This window comes from Strongylocentrotus purpuratus, unplaced genomic scaffold (genome assembly GCF_000002235.5).
Source record: "Strongylocentrotus purpuratus isolate Spur 01 unplaced genomic scaffold, Spur_5.0 spur5_scaffold_11, whole genome shotgun sequence".
Taxonomy (NCBI): Eukaryota; Metazoa; Echinodermata; class Echinoidea; order Camarodonta; family Strongylocentrotidae; genus Strongylocentrotus; species Strongylocentrotus purpuratus.
Genome location: NW_022145596.1, coordinates 12,481,627 through 12,497,693, shown reverse-complemented (window position 1 = coordinate 12,497,693; position 16,067 = coordinate 12,481,627). Strand labels below are relative to the sequence as shown.

Sequence of the window (16,067 nt, the reverse complement as noted above, 5' to 3'; positions counted from 1 at the left end):
TTAGCGGAATTAATACCGACATACATCCTGTACGGCCTTTGATCTGTGCCATTATGAAAGGGCGGCTGTGGAATGGATCTATAAACTACCCATTACCGAATGGCATCAGTAGCAATATACGTACACGTGATGATAATGATACTGGTAATTATATTAAATGGTTGCCATCTCTGCATGCTTTATGTTTGCTGTCATACACCCCCACAAATAAGAAAGGGGAAAAAAGAGTTATAACCATATTGAGCCGCGAGATGTAAGGTCGCATCAAACGACATTTTGCGATTATGGGCGATGCGCACTTCCTTTGCTAATGAATATTTAATCAAGCTCATAAAGGCTACTGTCACTTCGTCAGCCAATCAGAGAGCTTAAACGCATTAGTGTGGCGCCACACGGAAAGTGGGCCCCAGCAACAACAACAAAAAAGATGCGAAAGACACTCTCCTTTGGATAGCATAGAGGCAAATTAGTGTTGTCTGCCAAAAGGTATGCCATGATATCAATGGTGTTGTGATCAAGCATAATTCTCAAAGATAGAATTTGTATATTCACTTTACCTTGAGTTTGAAAATTTCATTTTTTTTTGTAAATTCAATTTTCAATAATAATTATATATCTTAATATGGATCTTGAAGCAAATACATGTGTATTAACCATGTTTTGCCTAATCATGCAAAGCTTTTTATATTTAAATATCTATAATGAATATATCAATGACATTGCGGTTTGTGCTTTAGGATTCATTGTTTAATTTGTAGTCGGTTTAAGTTGGTCTCAAAATTATGCTGCATTTACATTGTACAGTATTATATTTGTATCATAGTTTATTACACTTTATCCGATTATATATCTAGTTCTCCATTTCAGCCTATTTATCTGTCCTACTCTTTATCTGTCCCTTTTATTGTGTAGTCTCTTTGCCAGCTTCTCTTTCTCATTTCTCTATGCCCTCTCTTTCTCTCCCCTCTCTGTTATTATCTTACCAGTCCTTCTAATCTTCTGTTACATTTGTCTTATTGCCTTCTGTTACTCGATCGTTCTCCTTCAATTATCCTCTAGTCATCCGTTTCAATCTCTTCTCTTGTTTCTCTTGTTTTCTTTGATCATATCCTTGATTATTTATTGTGAATCGCCATTTATATGTATATGTTATGCTTTTGAATATATCTTTTGTAAATTCAATTTGTTTCAGCCTCTGGCTGCTATTTGAATGTTTTTTAATCAATAAACCATATCAAATAAAAAATTGTATTAATGCATGTACAGAATACTCACGGTCAAGACAATGGAAAAATATTTTTATAAGACGATTCTTTTTTTAACCTGGATTTTAAACTAACTGCGTTCTTTTTTGTCAAGTCATTAAAAACAAATCTACAAAAGAATTCAAATAATAATTGCAATTTTTTGGATGAGCTTACAAGGCATCAAACTTTGTTTATCTTGGAGCCAGAGTTCTCATGGTTCTCCTTTTTTAAAAGGTTTATACCTTTCATCATATTTTTATGTAAATCTATTAAATACTACAAAAATTAATGAGATCAATTTGTATAACGCTGCTACTAGATAAATATACTCTATTACCCTTAGATGAAAACAAAACTCCTAAAAGTGCTACTTTGTTACTTTGTATATTTATTACATATATAATATATTCAGTACTGAATAATTGAAATGAAAGAAAAACATCACGTTCTTCCTTATTGTTGGTGTCAAGTAAGTAGGCTTTAGATCATGTGTAGCTAAGAACTTGTTGGGTACGTCTGAAAGATTAATTATGAGTAAAGCAAATGTATTTTGTTTCCAATAATCCACTGTAAGAGATTTACTTGCCATATATCATTTATTACGAATGGGCCTATACTCTTGTATTAAAGCTATCCCTCATAGTAACATAAAGTAAATATGCTAATATCATTGGCATTTCTATGGTTTACCAAATGTTACTACACAAAGATTATTTGAAACTCAACGACATACAAGCTTGCGTCAGCACATGAGAAAATTTCACGACCACATGGATATACTGGGCATTCTCCTCGGAAAATTTCGATCACCCCTCCCCTTCATATTTTTTCCATGCTCCATCTTCTGCACTTCATTTGAAATGCTGGCTTGAAGTTAGAAATTTGATACTTTCAATACTGTAGCAAATCGGGCAGCATAAATATTTTCAGTCGCATATGAGAGGGACGGACCCGAGGCTGCAGCTTGGACGAGCTGAAATGTAAATAGAGGAGTCTTTCTATATGCCCCTCAACGGCTTGGTTCTTCCCCCCTTGATCGCATTCTTTACATTGCAGGGTACCCCTCGTTTAGGAGCAGTGGCGTAGCTACAAAGGGGCACGTGCCCCCATCGCACGGAGGGAAAAAGAGAGATGAAAAGATAGAAAAAGGGGAGAAGGGAAAAGGAAATGTGATAAAAAGATACCACGGTCACATTCAACACCCTTTATTGGTAGGCTTGTGAATTCACATCAACCTTGTAAGACTGATACCACCCCCTGATGTCAGTACCCCCCCCCCCCCCCCTTCGTGTTTCGACCCACTCTACGCCAATGAGCAAGGGGATGCTCAAGATGTACTTGTACTCCAGAAGTATTGCCCAGGAGTGTTGATTATTTTTTCAAGGCAAATGCGGTGTACCTTTGTGAATAATGTTTTCATTCGTTATGACAAATATTTATCATGATTATCAAAATGAGGTAAATTATTATAATTTTTTCCATGTGAGATATATTTGGAGTAAATTTGAATTGGAAAGGTTATTCAGACCAGTTTCTCAATTGTTTTGCTTGTCATTTTAGTTTCGGGATTGTGCCCCCTCCTTTTACAAAAATCTTGGTTCCATCCCTGCTTCTCTTAATCTCCTCCCAATACTCGCATAATGAAAGAAAAAAAGATCATGAATCGAAATAGTTTAACACGGGTGGAAATGGGTACATCAGGGTTTTCATTCTCCATGCGATGTCACGATAATCGTTGATTTATTGAGCCCAAGCCAATGAAGCCATATAGGGGTCATGTTCAATCATGAGCCATGGTAGCCGGCATGCAGAATTATTCCCATAATTGGAAAATGCCATCGGATCGCGACTGGATTTATGTGCCAAACGGAAGAGGAACTAAAGAGGAGGCCTCCAAACGACCAAGAAAATGATAGAGGTGCATATGTCGCTAAAATAAAATGAGGCCATCAACAGTCTGAAAAATTGAGCGGAGAACAAAGATAATCAATGAAACAAATCATAATTGCCGAATCGTGAATGATTTGCTGCTTCATGCTGTTAACATCCATTCGCTTTTTATAAACTGGGCAATTATTCATGAGAGAAGGAAGTGGAAAACATTTTAATTAAGGATCGATGATATGTTATGTTTATGTTATATAAGCGAGGACGAAGAGCATATATTAAATCCCTGTCTGTCTCCAAATTTGACCTCAGCTGACCTAAGATGTGCTTTATGATGAAGAAAAAAGAAACAGAATGCATATCAAGTTTACAGAAAGGCATCTTATTCCCTATATATCTATATATAAACATATATATACAAACATGAACACACGCAAACACCCCACACCCTTACATACATACATACACACGTAAGCCGAAAGGAAATGAGAGAATAACATAAAATATCCACAAGTAAAGTACAGGTCTATATTGGCATTGTTCTCTCTTGGTATATAGATTTTGATTGCCATTTGTCGTCATAAACGTAGGATTTTATGAACACGGAAAAACAAAACTGATGGAGGCCTTCAACTAAATGGCGCCTCTGTGCTACTCAAATGGCGTCAAACTCATAAGTGGACTGTGTGAAATAATTTGTCGTAATCATGGTAACATAGGGGCCTATACACAGATAACACGAGGTTGACAGAATGTAATGTCAAAGTACTGGCGTTGTGGTTATTCTTGCAAACACTACATGCCATTTTAGGATGAAATAACCCCTCTTATTTCGATAAGCATAATGTACTCATATCACTATCAATTATTTAACACAATTATCATCAATTAATTACTGTCGATTTCTTTGTCTCCCAAACTTATCACACATCCTTTTTTCAAAATAAATATTTAAAACTTTTAATAAGATGCGAGTTTGATTACCACGTATAAAATACATAGGTCGTGATGAGCAACGAGTTTGAAGTGACGTACTTATGAAGAAAATAAATTAAATGATTACTTTTCATAAAGGCAACGCTGGGAAGATTGAAAAGAAGGAAAGACTTTATTGTATGTTATTCTTTAGAACGGTGAATTCAAGGGGAAATTAGAATAATTCACACAACTAAAAATTATTTGAACGCCATTATTTGTTTCAGCCTACAGATACTTTCAAATATTTGCTCAAAAACGCCCCTCGAGAGAAAAAAGAAAGAAAACGATCTCGATCTTCAGAGATTCCTAACATCTTAGCACATTCCCTCGGCTCTGGTATAACGTTTCATTCTGATTGTCATGATCGTGAAGGAATTTAGCTTCGCTAAGCACTCTATTATTCCTTGCTTATTCATAATTTGTCAGAATGCAATTTTACCCCAAATCGGTCAGACGACCCGACTTATTAATTTCTCGAAACGAGCTCAGATAACTATAATACGAAATAATATTCAAGTCTAGGACAACGCGGGAAATTAAGCAATGCCTTTGATGTGCGCACGACATGAAAGCGGAAACGCTTTCGAAAGATAATTGTACTCTCTGGTTAAAAAAGAAAATGTTGGATATCATTGAAAAATCAAATAGACCGCCGAGATTTAGATTATGATCATCTAAAATGTCGCTACCTAAATGAGCAAGTGGTCGTCTTTCTGCAGACTGCTCAGTTACAAGTATATTGTTTCAAGACGGGAGGATCATTTAAAAAGTCGGCTACCAATATCCTCATTTTGAAACTGGAGCAGTATAATATTTAGCGGAGACCAGACATATTTAAATGTCTTTGACCTCTATGTTAATGACGTATGGGGCATAGAGCCAATGTCAGCAGAATGCTGGCGATGAGACGTTAGTCTAATGAACTAGCGGCATATGATCTCTGAACTTAGTTATGGGCCCTGCTATCTGCCCTCATACGAGGAACGACGCCCCCCCCCCTCCACGCTGAGGCCGAGACGAATAAAAAAAAATTAAAGAAATTCAAAAAATAGTCAGAGATGATGAGGGTCAAATATTGAATGATCGAACGTTCACAAATTTGGGGTTTTAACTCAATTTCATCAAGTGATAAAATCAATGAATTAATTTTTATGAAACTCTGACAGAAAAAAAAGTTTACATGTAACAGCTACATGGCTATTTATTAAAAACACAGTATGCACCTTAGAATGAACATGGCAAATACATCAATAGTTGTGTCCCCCAAAAGGAATAACAAAAAATTACTCTTGTGTATTTTAAGAAATATCACTTGATGTGACTGTTGCATCTGCACGAAATTTGTTTCATATGGTAGATGACCATTTCGTGAAACAAACCGAATTTGCCTACTTTTTTGCGAGGACACCGCGGAAAATTAATATCCGGAACGGAAATTACAAAATAACGAAAAATACTTCACTGGTAGATAGAATATGTGCAGTAAAATATATTCCTTTGCCAGCAAAACCAAAACAGTTCTGAATATTCCATTTGGGCCTCCTAAAAGGTCACGACGTTTTCCCCCTCTGCGATTATCTTGACTCAAGACAATGTAAATGTCTTCGGGGTATGTGCACTTCAAGATATCTCAGAAGTATTTTCAATCGTTTTCAGCCTCCAGGTATAGCGATTTATTTGTGGAGTTTAGTTAAGGTTTTAGTTGGGCGCAGGGGAGTCATTTATTCAACATCATGCCACTACGAGGAGGTTAAAACGCCCTGAAGCTAGCGGCAATTTTTGCTTGCACTCTGTAAGATGGATCTGCTGGCTCCGGAATAGCTTAGTATAGTAAAGTAAATAAGTGATAAGTTCAGCCATCATCTCGGCACCCCTGGATATTTATATCAGGGAATCAAGAAATGAATGGAACGATGAAGGTGACATATAGTCTGCCATACAAGACTCTCGTCTGGTATGTTAGCACATTAGAGCGCAGCGTCTCTTAAAAAGCTTCCTAATGGCTGCGTTGATATAACTAACGGCTACATTACACGACCTACATGAAGTAATCTACACTCGTCAATACTTTAAGTAAAGACCTCGCACAGCTCGTTAATGCCGTTGGCGTTGCATACTATGCGTCATTCCGCTTGCGTCAGTACCAGCGCTAATATAGACTGTGAAGATAATTATCCTATGCGCTAAGTATTCAGCGCAATCATCGGTGATCATTCTGCAATCACGTCTGTACTATGCCATTCTCACGATGCGTCAAAGACCGCACCAGCAACTGACGCAGTCCTACGTCAGATATATGACGATATCGTCTACTGAGAGCCAAAAGGACGTTTACGAAGAGTGCTTTGCATAGAATTAGTGCCCTTTTGGATCTAACTCTCAGTATACGCCAGATTAGATCAGGTCTTCTATCATCTCCTCCTCCGGAGCCTGTGTTTTCCCTTTCTTGTCACTCACCATCTTCACTTTTCAGAGTGAGATGGAGATAAGATATTTCTACTCCATCCATTTTCCCAAATCAAATTTCAAATAACACTCCAATGATTTCCCCGTTGTGAAAGTTGCATCGATATCTGAAACATGAGTGCTTTTGAAATCACAAAAGAATCATAAAACGGTACCTCCTGTTGAAGCAACAAGCCATAACATATTCTCGAGTGGTTATTCTAATAATTTAATATTTGTACATCGGAAAGGATTTCTGCAGTAGTTCAATAATATGAATTGTGCTATTTGCAACTTTTTTCATTAATACGGGACGGTATACCTGTACAGATTTCAAAATAGTCCACCATCAATAAACCTAACGTCTTGACGACTATCATTGCAAGATCATGTGTATTTCATAAACACTGTTAAACAGCAATGATACTTTTTTTATGAACAATCTGCAACTTCCATTGTCGCTTTAATTATCTGATTATGCACACAAAAACATGATTGGTTCAAATTTTCAAGAAATACTACATAATTATCTCAAAGTATTCCATACCAAGCGATTTGCCCCTCCCCACCACTCTCCAAGGAATATGACAAAGATCTCTATTGCTGAAATGTGACAAAATGGGGGCATCACAAAAGCTCAATGCTCAACTATCATCGGAGACTTTATTCGGAGCGATAAAACTGCCATGACAGATATATTCCCTGAGCTCGAGAGCAGAAATGAAATAAATAAGGTGACGATAAAAATCTCACAGATCCAATCATAGGATTTAGGTGACGGGTTAGGTGAGGTTAAAAGGATTTCTTCGCCTGCAAGTGACGATGATTATAGACTGCCATCCATCATTCTCTCGCGAGGTCGAAACATTGAGAAGAAAAACTACGATAGATTCATGGCAGAAAGGAGACGGTGTAATTTTTTTGACCTCACTGTGTGTGATGATTGTAAAGTGAATCGTGTCAGAAGAAATTATGAGATCAATTCTCAAGATGAGAGGTGATTTGAGCTAGTTATGCTCATTACCGGTTATTCATTTTAAGTTATTGCAAAGACAAAAAGTTGCTTGGGGACTTTGGGAAAGCATCTTCCGAAAGCTCGAGACAATGACGGCCTTCTTTCGTTTCGCAAAAATGGGTTACGTAATATCAGAAATATCTGATAACGTGTTCATGGCGTTTGAATATAATGATGCCCGAAGGATGATAATAAAAACAGCCAAGAGAAACATAATCATCGTGAAATTTGGAATGGCGGAGTCGGTAGGGCCGCTGGAAGCGAGTCAATTGGGATTTACGAGAGTGGCATCATTTGAAGTCAAGCCATGTCGTCCTAAGAACCATGAATTCAATTAATAAATGTAATTCAAAGAGTATTATTCACTGCCTTCTCGTTCTCATATGGGAACGGGTAGATGTAACAGAATAATGTAACACTCCCTTGGCATGGGGTAACCCCTAAAGGTAATCAACTGTGTTTGTTGAGCTCATGAATTTGATGAAAATGTGCTTGGTGCTCGAAGTTTAAATCTATCGCCAATTTTCCTCAAATAACACTAAAGATGTAATTTCTCGAAAATGCAAGCATTCCGAATACATTCATAAGGTTTTTACTTGATCCTGAAAGGGATACCCAGTATGAAAAAACAAATTAAGTTATAAGTATACCAACACTAACTTTAAAGTTTCTTTCTAGAATATTCAATATAACAAGTGCCTCAGATTCATTGATTTTTCAACGAGTAATTTATCTCATTGAAGAAACGAACTTTCACTTACATCCAGCTCACTATTGAATCTGTTTCACTCACAATTATTAATTGGAATTAATTCTGATCAATTCTAATTTATCTATAGATCAAAACTGTCGTGAATATGAATTAATCACTTTTTCCAATATATGCATGGAGTTTAAATCGCAATTAGATCACCAGTTACTTCAGCGAATTTATAAAAAAAAGTAGAATGTTATCAGATGATGTGAATTTATTTAATGAGACATCTTTCACAGTTGGAAGCCAACGAACTTTCACAGGGTTTTCAAATTCTAAGACCATTTTCTTTGTCATGACAGAAATAATACCTTTTACATTAATTTCGCTTCTCCAGGAGGAATCGCCCAAGACCTAATGCTTTTAGAATGTACGCATGGTGAAACTGCCTCCAGATATAATCACTGGTATAGCTGAAAACATAAAGCCGACGAGAAGAAAAGCCCCTAGAATGTCTCTTTTCATTTCTACCGGTTCCATTTATGGCACATAACGTGTTGCTAAGTATCCAACGAGTCAAATTAAAGCCAGGGGCATGGACTGACTCACCACAAATGCACCTGAAAAAGGAACACCCCAACATCTTTCCACTGCCGAATGTTTCTGGTATAACGAAACGTTAGGTTTCAAATGCACGAATATCGCAAAATGTTCTTTATCACAGGGTATCATGCATATATAAGTATGTAGGACTGTCCCCTTGATATTAAGAACAAAAGGTATCATCAAAAACTAGCTTTGGCTACAGATGAGGGGGTGGAGAATGGTATCGAGGAACAAGCCCCTTTACGTCCATTCAAATGAAAATGGTGATGGTGACGAAGATAACTATGAAGATGATGGTGATTAAAATGTTATCAATAATTATAATTTTGTCTTCTTTCTTTTTTACCAAGGGTAGCTAAATAAATGTTAACACTGCTCTTCTGGAGGGCCCTGCCCTCACTATCACTCCAACATTTTATAAATACCCCTGAGTCGAGAAGGAAAGTAGACAAAGTACCCTGCTAAGGATGTAAGCATCAAGAAAGGTTTGAACCCGGGACCTCTCGTGTGAGAGTGAAGGGCCCTCACCAATACACTACGGTGCTCCCAAAATGACGACGACGACGATGAGGAAGATGACCTAAAGTACATACACTTTTTCTACATTCCGGAAAAATGCTCAAAATATCATTCAAACTAGCTTAAACCCACGACACTGATTGGAAGGCTTCATGAAGCCCTAAACGACCAAGAGCCTACCAGGGTCATGATTTGTATTAACAATTCATAAAGGAAGTGTGGACGTGCTTTAAAGAAGTCTAGCGAGGTTTGGGGGCTTGGAGTCCGCACGCCTCGGAAATTGGTCTGATTAAAAGCGAGGTAGGAATTCCCTCCAGGTTCAAATTAATAAAGGAAACCGGATCGCGTGATACATTAGTGGTGCCATCTGAAATCATATGTTACGCGTTCGCCCGTTTAGTATCATTTGTGTGGACATGTGTTCAGTTCTGGCAGTTCTGTCCATACAGGAGTAGTCCTTTGTTTCTGACTGTGTGTAGAATGAAATCTCTCTATTTGAATACATCTTAAAAATATCTTTATGCCTAAATGAAGTGAGAGACCAGTCACTTTGTTAATAACTCATAAGCATAACACGAAGCAGATTATTCCTGAACATGCTTCAAGTTATATAACAATTAAATGTCGAAATATTCGAAATTGATAATAAATCATTATACCAAACTCAAAATATGAAATAATCGACCGAAATACCATCTCAAATTTTGTGCCAATATCTGTTAAGCTACATAATATGATTACCATCCACTCGGTGTCATCAATAGGTGATATTACCCTATTACAATGTAGCTCTCTTTCAACTTCCTGTAAAGCATGTCAAATAATTCGCAGTAGTCACACCCTCTGATTAATGTTTCTATACGAACAGGCACTGTTTATCCGCTACAAGCAAAGCACGTCAGCGGTAGATATGAAAACACCACACGGATCATTACGTGTGGTATCAATTACCAGTACATTCGCGGGTGGAAATTTGATATCCAAATAATCACATCACATTGTGATATGCAAGCCTAATAAGTGATATTGTGAAGAACGACTGAACATGTTTATTTCAAAAGAAAAGTGTAAATGGGCTTCATTGTCTAGCACATAATCGGTACATGGTGACCAATTTGCTATGGTTGTACTAACTTCCGAGTGCCAGTAATGTATGAATATTAATTTCCTGTCAAATTCCTATCAAGACGATATAGATGGTGTACTGCTCGACATGAATGGCACTATAGTAGTACAAAATATTTTGATATTTTAAATACTATTTTCTTGAAATACTATTATTATTACATACAATTCACCACATGCCCCTCTCCCCCGCCCCACCCCGTTGCAATTTGCGATATTGCTGGCTGACTAAATTGCGAAACTCGTATCAGTTGATGATTAAAGATATAGTTTTTTACAAACCTGCTACATGGACAAATTTCAAAGTCATTCACTGTTAAAGCTGAACCGGTAATGGGGCGACAATGTTAATTACATCTGACCCAGATAAAGAAATTAAAATAGCGACCAATGCACCTCTAAAGTAGTGCCACGTTTCCTAATACGCAACATGTAGCCGAGTAATTAAATGAACTACCTCAGTTCATGGTAGTTATGTGATCATATTTACAAAGCGTTTCCTTCAATTAAGTATCATTCTGGCGTCATCAAAAGTATTTTTGCTGCATCTTCATCCCCCAAATACCTCTAAATGCTTCACATAGCCCACATCCATAATTTTGAGACAATCAATTTAGAGGTCCACTGTGGTGAAAAGATCAGTATGATCAGTATTCGTAAACTTCTGACCGGAATTTGCATTCGAAATTGCACCCATAGGACTCATGATTATCGCCTGGTCATGTTGTGAATTATTGATATGATTTTCCTTGTCTCTGAATTGAGTTCACAATCAAGTTAAATGGACCACAGCTGTTTGCAATATTAATACAGGCCTATTGATTCGGTGGTAGAGATACAACGTGAGTAATTGAAATGAACTGAACTGAACATATGCAAGATTTATAAACCTGCTTACATTCCCTTATGACAGATGGCTTATTGCAAGTAAGAGTCAAAAGGCGTTCACACTGTGTTGAAGGGTACGAGAATAACGCAGTTATAACTCTTACCAAATGTACTGTAGGAACACAGCATCGTATGGATCCTGAAATTTTTTGTTAAAAGTATTTAGTACGGTATTCCTGAAAACATGTTACAGAGGTGGAGTCTGAGAGGGCTTGAGAGTTTAGAAATATGAAATTCCGGGAAGAAAATCATTCCAAATGTTATTTATTTATTATTAAAGACAGTCCTGGAATATTTCCCTGCTATAGGAATGATTGCTTATTCTAAGATGTGATTTCAATCAAAATGATTAATTTAAATCATACTTTATTAAAGAATACACTTGACTGAGGTATAGAAAGTATATATCTACTAAGATGTGTTCAGTATATAATCGCAACCACTTTAGTGTGCTCATTGGGTAAACGGCTTCAAACCTCGATTAACAAGTCCCTCGCATACGATTGCAAATCATAGGTCGTCGGACAGCTCAGCTACAACTGGCATAAAATTTCCTCAGCAAAATACTATATGCAAAATATAATGATAATATGAAGAAATATAAAGGACTCTAGATTATTTACAAAAGAGACGGCAATTACTTGGAAGCGCTCTAAACGAATGTTGCACTACTTTCAGATAGAGGAAGTGAAGACTGATTGTCAGGAGCACGCAGATGGATCAGGACTTCCTGTCATGTTCGGATAAAACCCTCTCCTTCCGTATCATTTTACATTAATGCAAGATTGCTTTCAAACCATGTTACTGCAACGATGGGTATGAGACGTATCATGTACTACCGGGAACAAAAGCACTCGGAAACAGATACGTGGGGATGTCCTTGATTTCCTATCCAACCTGGCTCGCCAAAGGGAACTTCCCTTACATGACGTGCTTCGGAAGACACTCCGAACACTTGTGCAGTGATGACTAGCCACCACTTACAGGACTTACATTCATATCGCGAATGGAGATTACCTACTATTTGCATGGCCACTTTGGTAGAGTCGCTGAGAGTATTTCGCTGGAAGTATTGTCATTCTTATGGGGTTGGTTTGCATTTTTTATTTGACAGTTGACGATTCACCGTGCCCTCGGTAACGATTTCAATAATTAGTAGAGATCCGTTTTACGCCACCATAACTGCAGTGACTATTACTGAGTCATCATGGATAGGCTACGATCTAGCATTGATATACTGTATCAAGTAATTATACCTAATGGCGAATGCACTTGTTGAAGAGGTGGAGCCGAAGAATATAGTCATGACAATCATATTTAAAATCCTCAAATTCATACATCGTATATCGCAATAATATGAGGCAGCATTTAAGGAGAAAACGCAATTAGTATACGGCTTATGGCAAGAGATTTGTGTCATTTGCTTTTGAGGGACATCAATGATAACATTACAATCACATATTAGTTTGACCATTAACGTTACCCACTGTAATGGTCAGTTTATTATTTTTCATGATGTTATAATGACCTTTGTCTTTATTTACAAAAATGACCTATATTTAATGATCAAAGTCATGAAGTACGTTAAGAAACAGATATATAATATACTACAGTATAGACGATGGGTGAAAAAAGTATCATATACCTCATCATACTCATGGCCATGAAAACAAGATTAATACAGATTGTCCATAATTGGCTTGTGGCGCCAACCACCCATCACGTGACCGCGTGACAGCAGCCAATGACTGCATCAATTAGCCGTACTCTAGATTCGTGTGGAAGACGTGAAACATTCGGGAGGTTTTCATCTTGAGCGACTCATAATTACCACCTATCTGTCAACGTCATGGTGAACCACCAGTGGAATCATCAACTGCCTCCAAAGAAATCTCAACGATGACAAAGCCACATTTGACGCCATTTTGGTTGGTGCCTCCACGGTAATGGTATTGGTGTGTTAAATTCATGATTTATCGATGAGCGCAATTTGGCGTTAATGACTTCTAATCACTCTTTAAATTCCCTGTTGCAGATGTAGATTATGTTGTTAAGATTGCAAGCTTTGACACTTGCATGTCATTCGGGTTAAAGTACATGAGTTGCATGCCAAGTGTTGATGTCCCCCCTGTTTATTGTGTGCGTGTTTCTGCGGGGGGGGGGGGGGGGTATCATTCGGGTTAAAGTACACGAGTTGCAAGTGTTGATGTCCCCCCCCCCCCTGTTTGTATGTGTGCGTGTTTCTGGGGGGGGGGGAGTATCAAATTGTTAACGGGGTACTAAAAACTAAAAAGAGGTAGCCCTTATGCCATCTAAATATACCTTCAAGAAAAGTATGGTTCATCGTGATCGCTTATAATATATTACAAGAATTTATTTGCATGACTTGAATCGCTTCATAATAATTGATCTATTTAGACTAAAATGCATCGAGTTTTATTAGTATAAAAAGGAATTACAGAGTATCTTCTGAGCATACATATATATACGTAATTATATTGACTTTTCAACAACAACAAATCCCAAACGTACCTATGACCTTTACACAAGTTATTTCTTTTTGTACCTTTATACTATGACAAAACATTTAAATCCTGTAAAGTGAAAGCACGACTATATAGGATCCATTTGCAGCTATGTGTTAGATTATCTCCTCAATCCCCTTGCAATGCCTCTACCTCCATTTTATTCTTTCCTCCTCTGTGCCCTGAATGGATGAGAATAAACACATACAAAAATTCCCGCGGGATGCTTTGTCGGCTATCGGCACAGAAATTAGTAGACCGATCTTGCTCAATGAAAAGGAGTAAAATACGAGTAAATAACAAAGGAGATGATTTAGAAACGACGGCCTCGATCTAACTCCCGACTGTAATTCTCCCATCAAACAAGCATAACATGAATTCAAACGGTTTCTTGTAATGTTAAGTGACACTTTTTGTTAATGTTACCATTAATTTTCTTCTTTTGTAGGGTATCACTGACAGGGATCGTTAGTGGTGTACCTTAGAGAGTTAGAGGAATGTGACTCCTTTTATTCAATTTCTGCAATACATTAGCACATGATTCAAAAGGCTTCCCTATGCTTCCATGCACAATGCTCACACACCCCTAATTATTTTGTCTACACTGAGTTCTTGCATGTGTGCGTGTGTGCGTGCGTGTGGGTGTGAGCGGGTGTGTGCTGGATATGAATGTTTTGGGGTTTTACAGACGTTTATAAATCTGATTTGGGCCTTGCACCATAACAAGTTACGATTAATATAGTTATATACTACCAAAATAAATAGTATCTCCTTCAATCCATTATAACTCTACAGTGAAAAGTAACTTATGATAGTTTAAAGTCATAGACAGATTACAGCAGAAACAATAAATATTCACGATTGCTTACAACGTCTAATTACATGTCGCAAGGCCCAGATTTTACATCTGAGTACTGGGTTTAACTTAATCATCCCAAAGACGCGTCTTTCGTCCCAAACCAGGGTCTGTCAGAGGCAGTGTAGAGGTGCAGAAATAAAGCCCACCACTTCCATGGTCATCAGCCATCTCCATCCCCTCAACAAATCCTGTTAAAAAGCTATTTTGTTTTAGACTTCGCCATAGCCTTATACATCTTGAAACTATATCCACTGTAACTAAGAATGCCGCTCATTGATTTGAAAGTCATTCATGGCTCTCCTTAATATGCAGAAGATAGCGTAATCCAATCATGCAAGTTTGTCTTATTTTGGGCATTGCTCCCATAGATAAAGCTACAGTACAGAGATCACTTTTGGAATTAATAATTCAAAATTGGAAGTACTCTACTGCAGAAGGTGCTCTAGCCCAACGACCTAGGGACATCACCGGGTTCATCGTACTTTTTAGTTTTCAAGCCAGGGCCGCCATGCATTATAGAACATCGGGAGTCCCTTTTCAGTCTCTTCCTGATTTGTCGCAACCGATTTTTCTCCATTCAGAACCAATTGAAAAGTCATTATTGGTGAATATATGAAGATAGAGAGATAAAGGGTTAGGGCGAGGTGAATCGAGGAAGGAGTGATGAGGAGGGGGAAATGGGGGAAATTGAAAGATAAAAAGAGCGAGAGTGAAACAGAATGAGTGAGAGAGAGAGAGAGAGAGAGAGAGAGAAAGATAATAATTAGAGAGAGGGGGAGGGCACATGCCATTGAGATGATGTAGAGACTAGAGAGAGAGAGATCCACAGAGGGGTGTCCATATAATATAGGAGTAAGGGGGAAGAAGAGCAAGATGATAAAGGAACGAAAAGAACTGAAAAGGGGCAATAGAGAGAAAAGGTAAAAGAGAGAGAGAGAGAGAGAGAGAGAGAGAGAGGGGTGGAGAGAAAGACGCACACAAAATATAGAGAAAGAGGGAAAGAAAAGACTGGACATAATTATGTGGGTAGAGAAAATAGGGAATATGAGTGATATTATTAAAGAAAAAAAAATTGCCCTCTTAAAAGGGAAGTAAGAAGGAAAATGGCGAAAGAAAATATGCAAGACAGTTAAGGGAGAGCGAGATAGAAAGAGCGGATAATACATGTACATACGGGATAGTACGATAGTGATAGATAGAGAGATAAATAGATTGATGCTTTCAGAAGGTAGAATGAGAATAATGCTGCAGGCTAAATTGTTAAAAGGATAAGTCAATA

At 37.6% G+C, this 16,067-nt stretch overlaps 1 protein-coding gene across 1 annotated transcript in view; it reads right to left on the bottom strand.

Moving 5' to 3' along the window:
- LOC100888702 overlaps positions 1 to 16,067 on the bottom strand; it is a 103,819-nt gene that overhangs the window by 45,305 nt on the left and 42,447 nt on the right. The window lies entirely within an intron of this gene.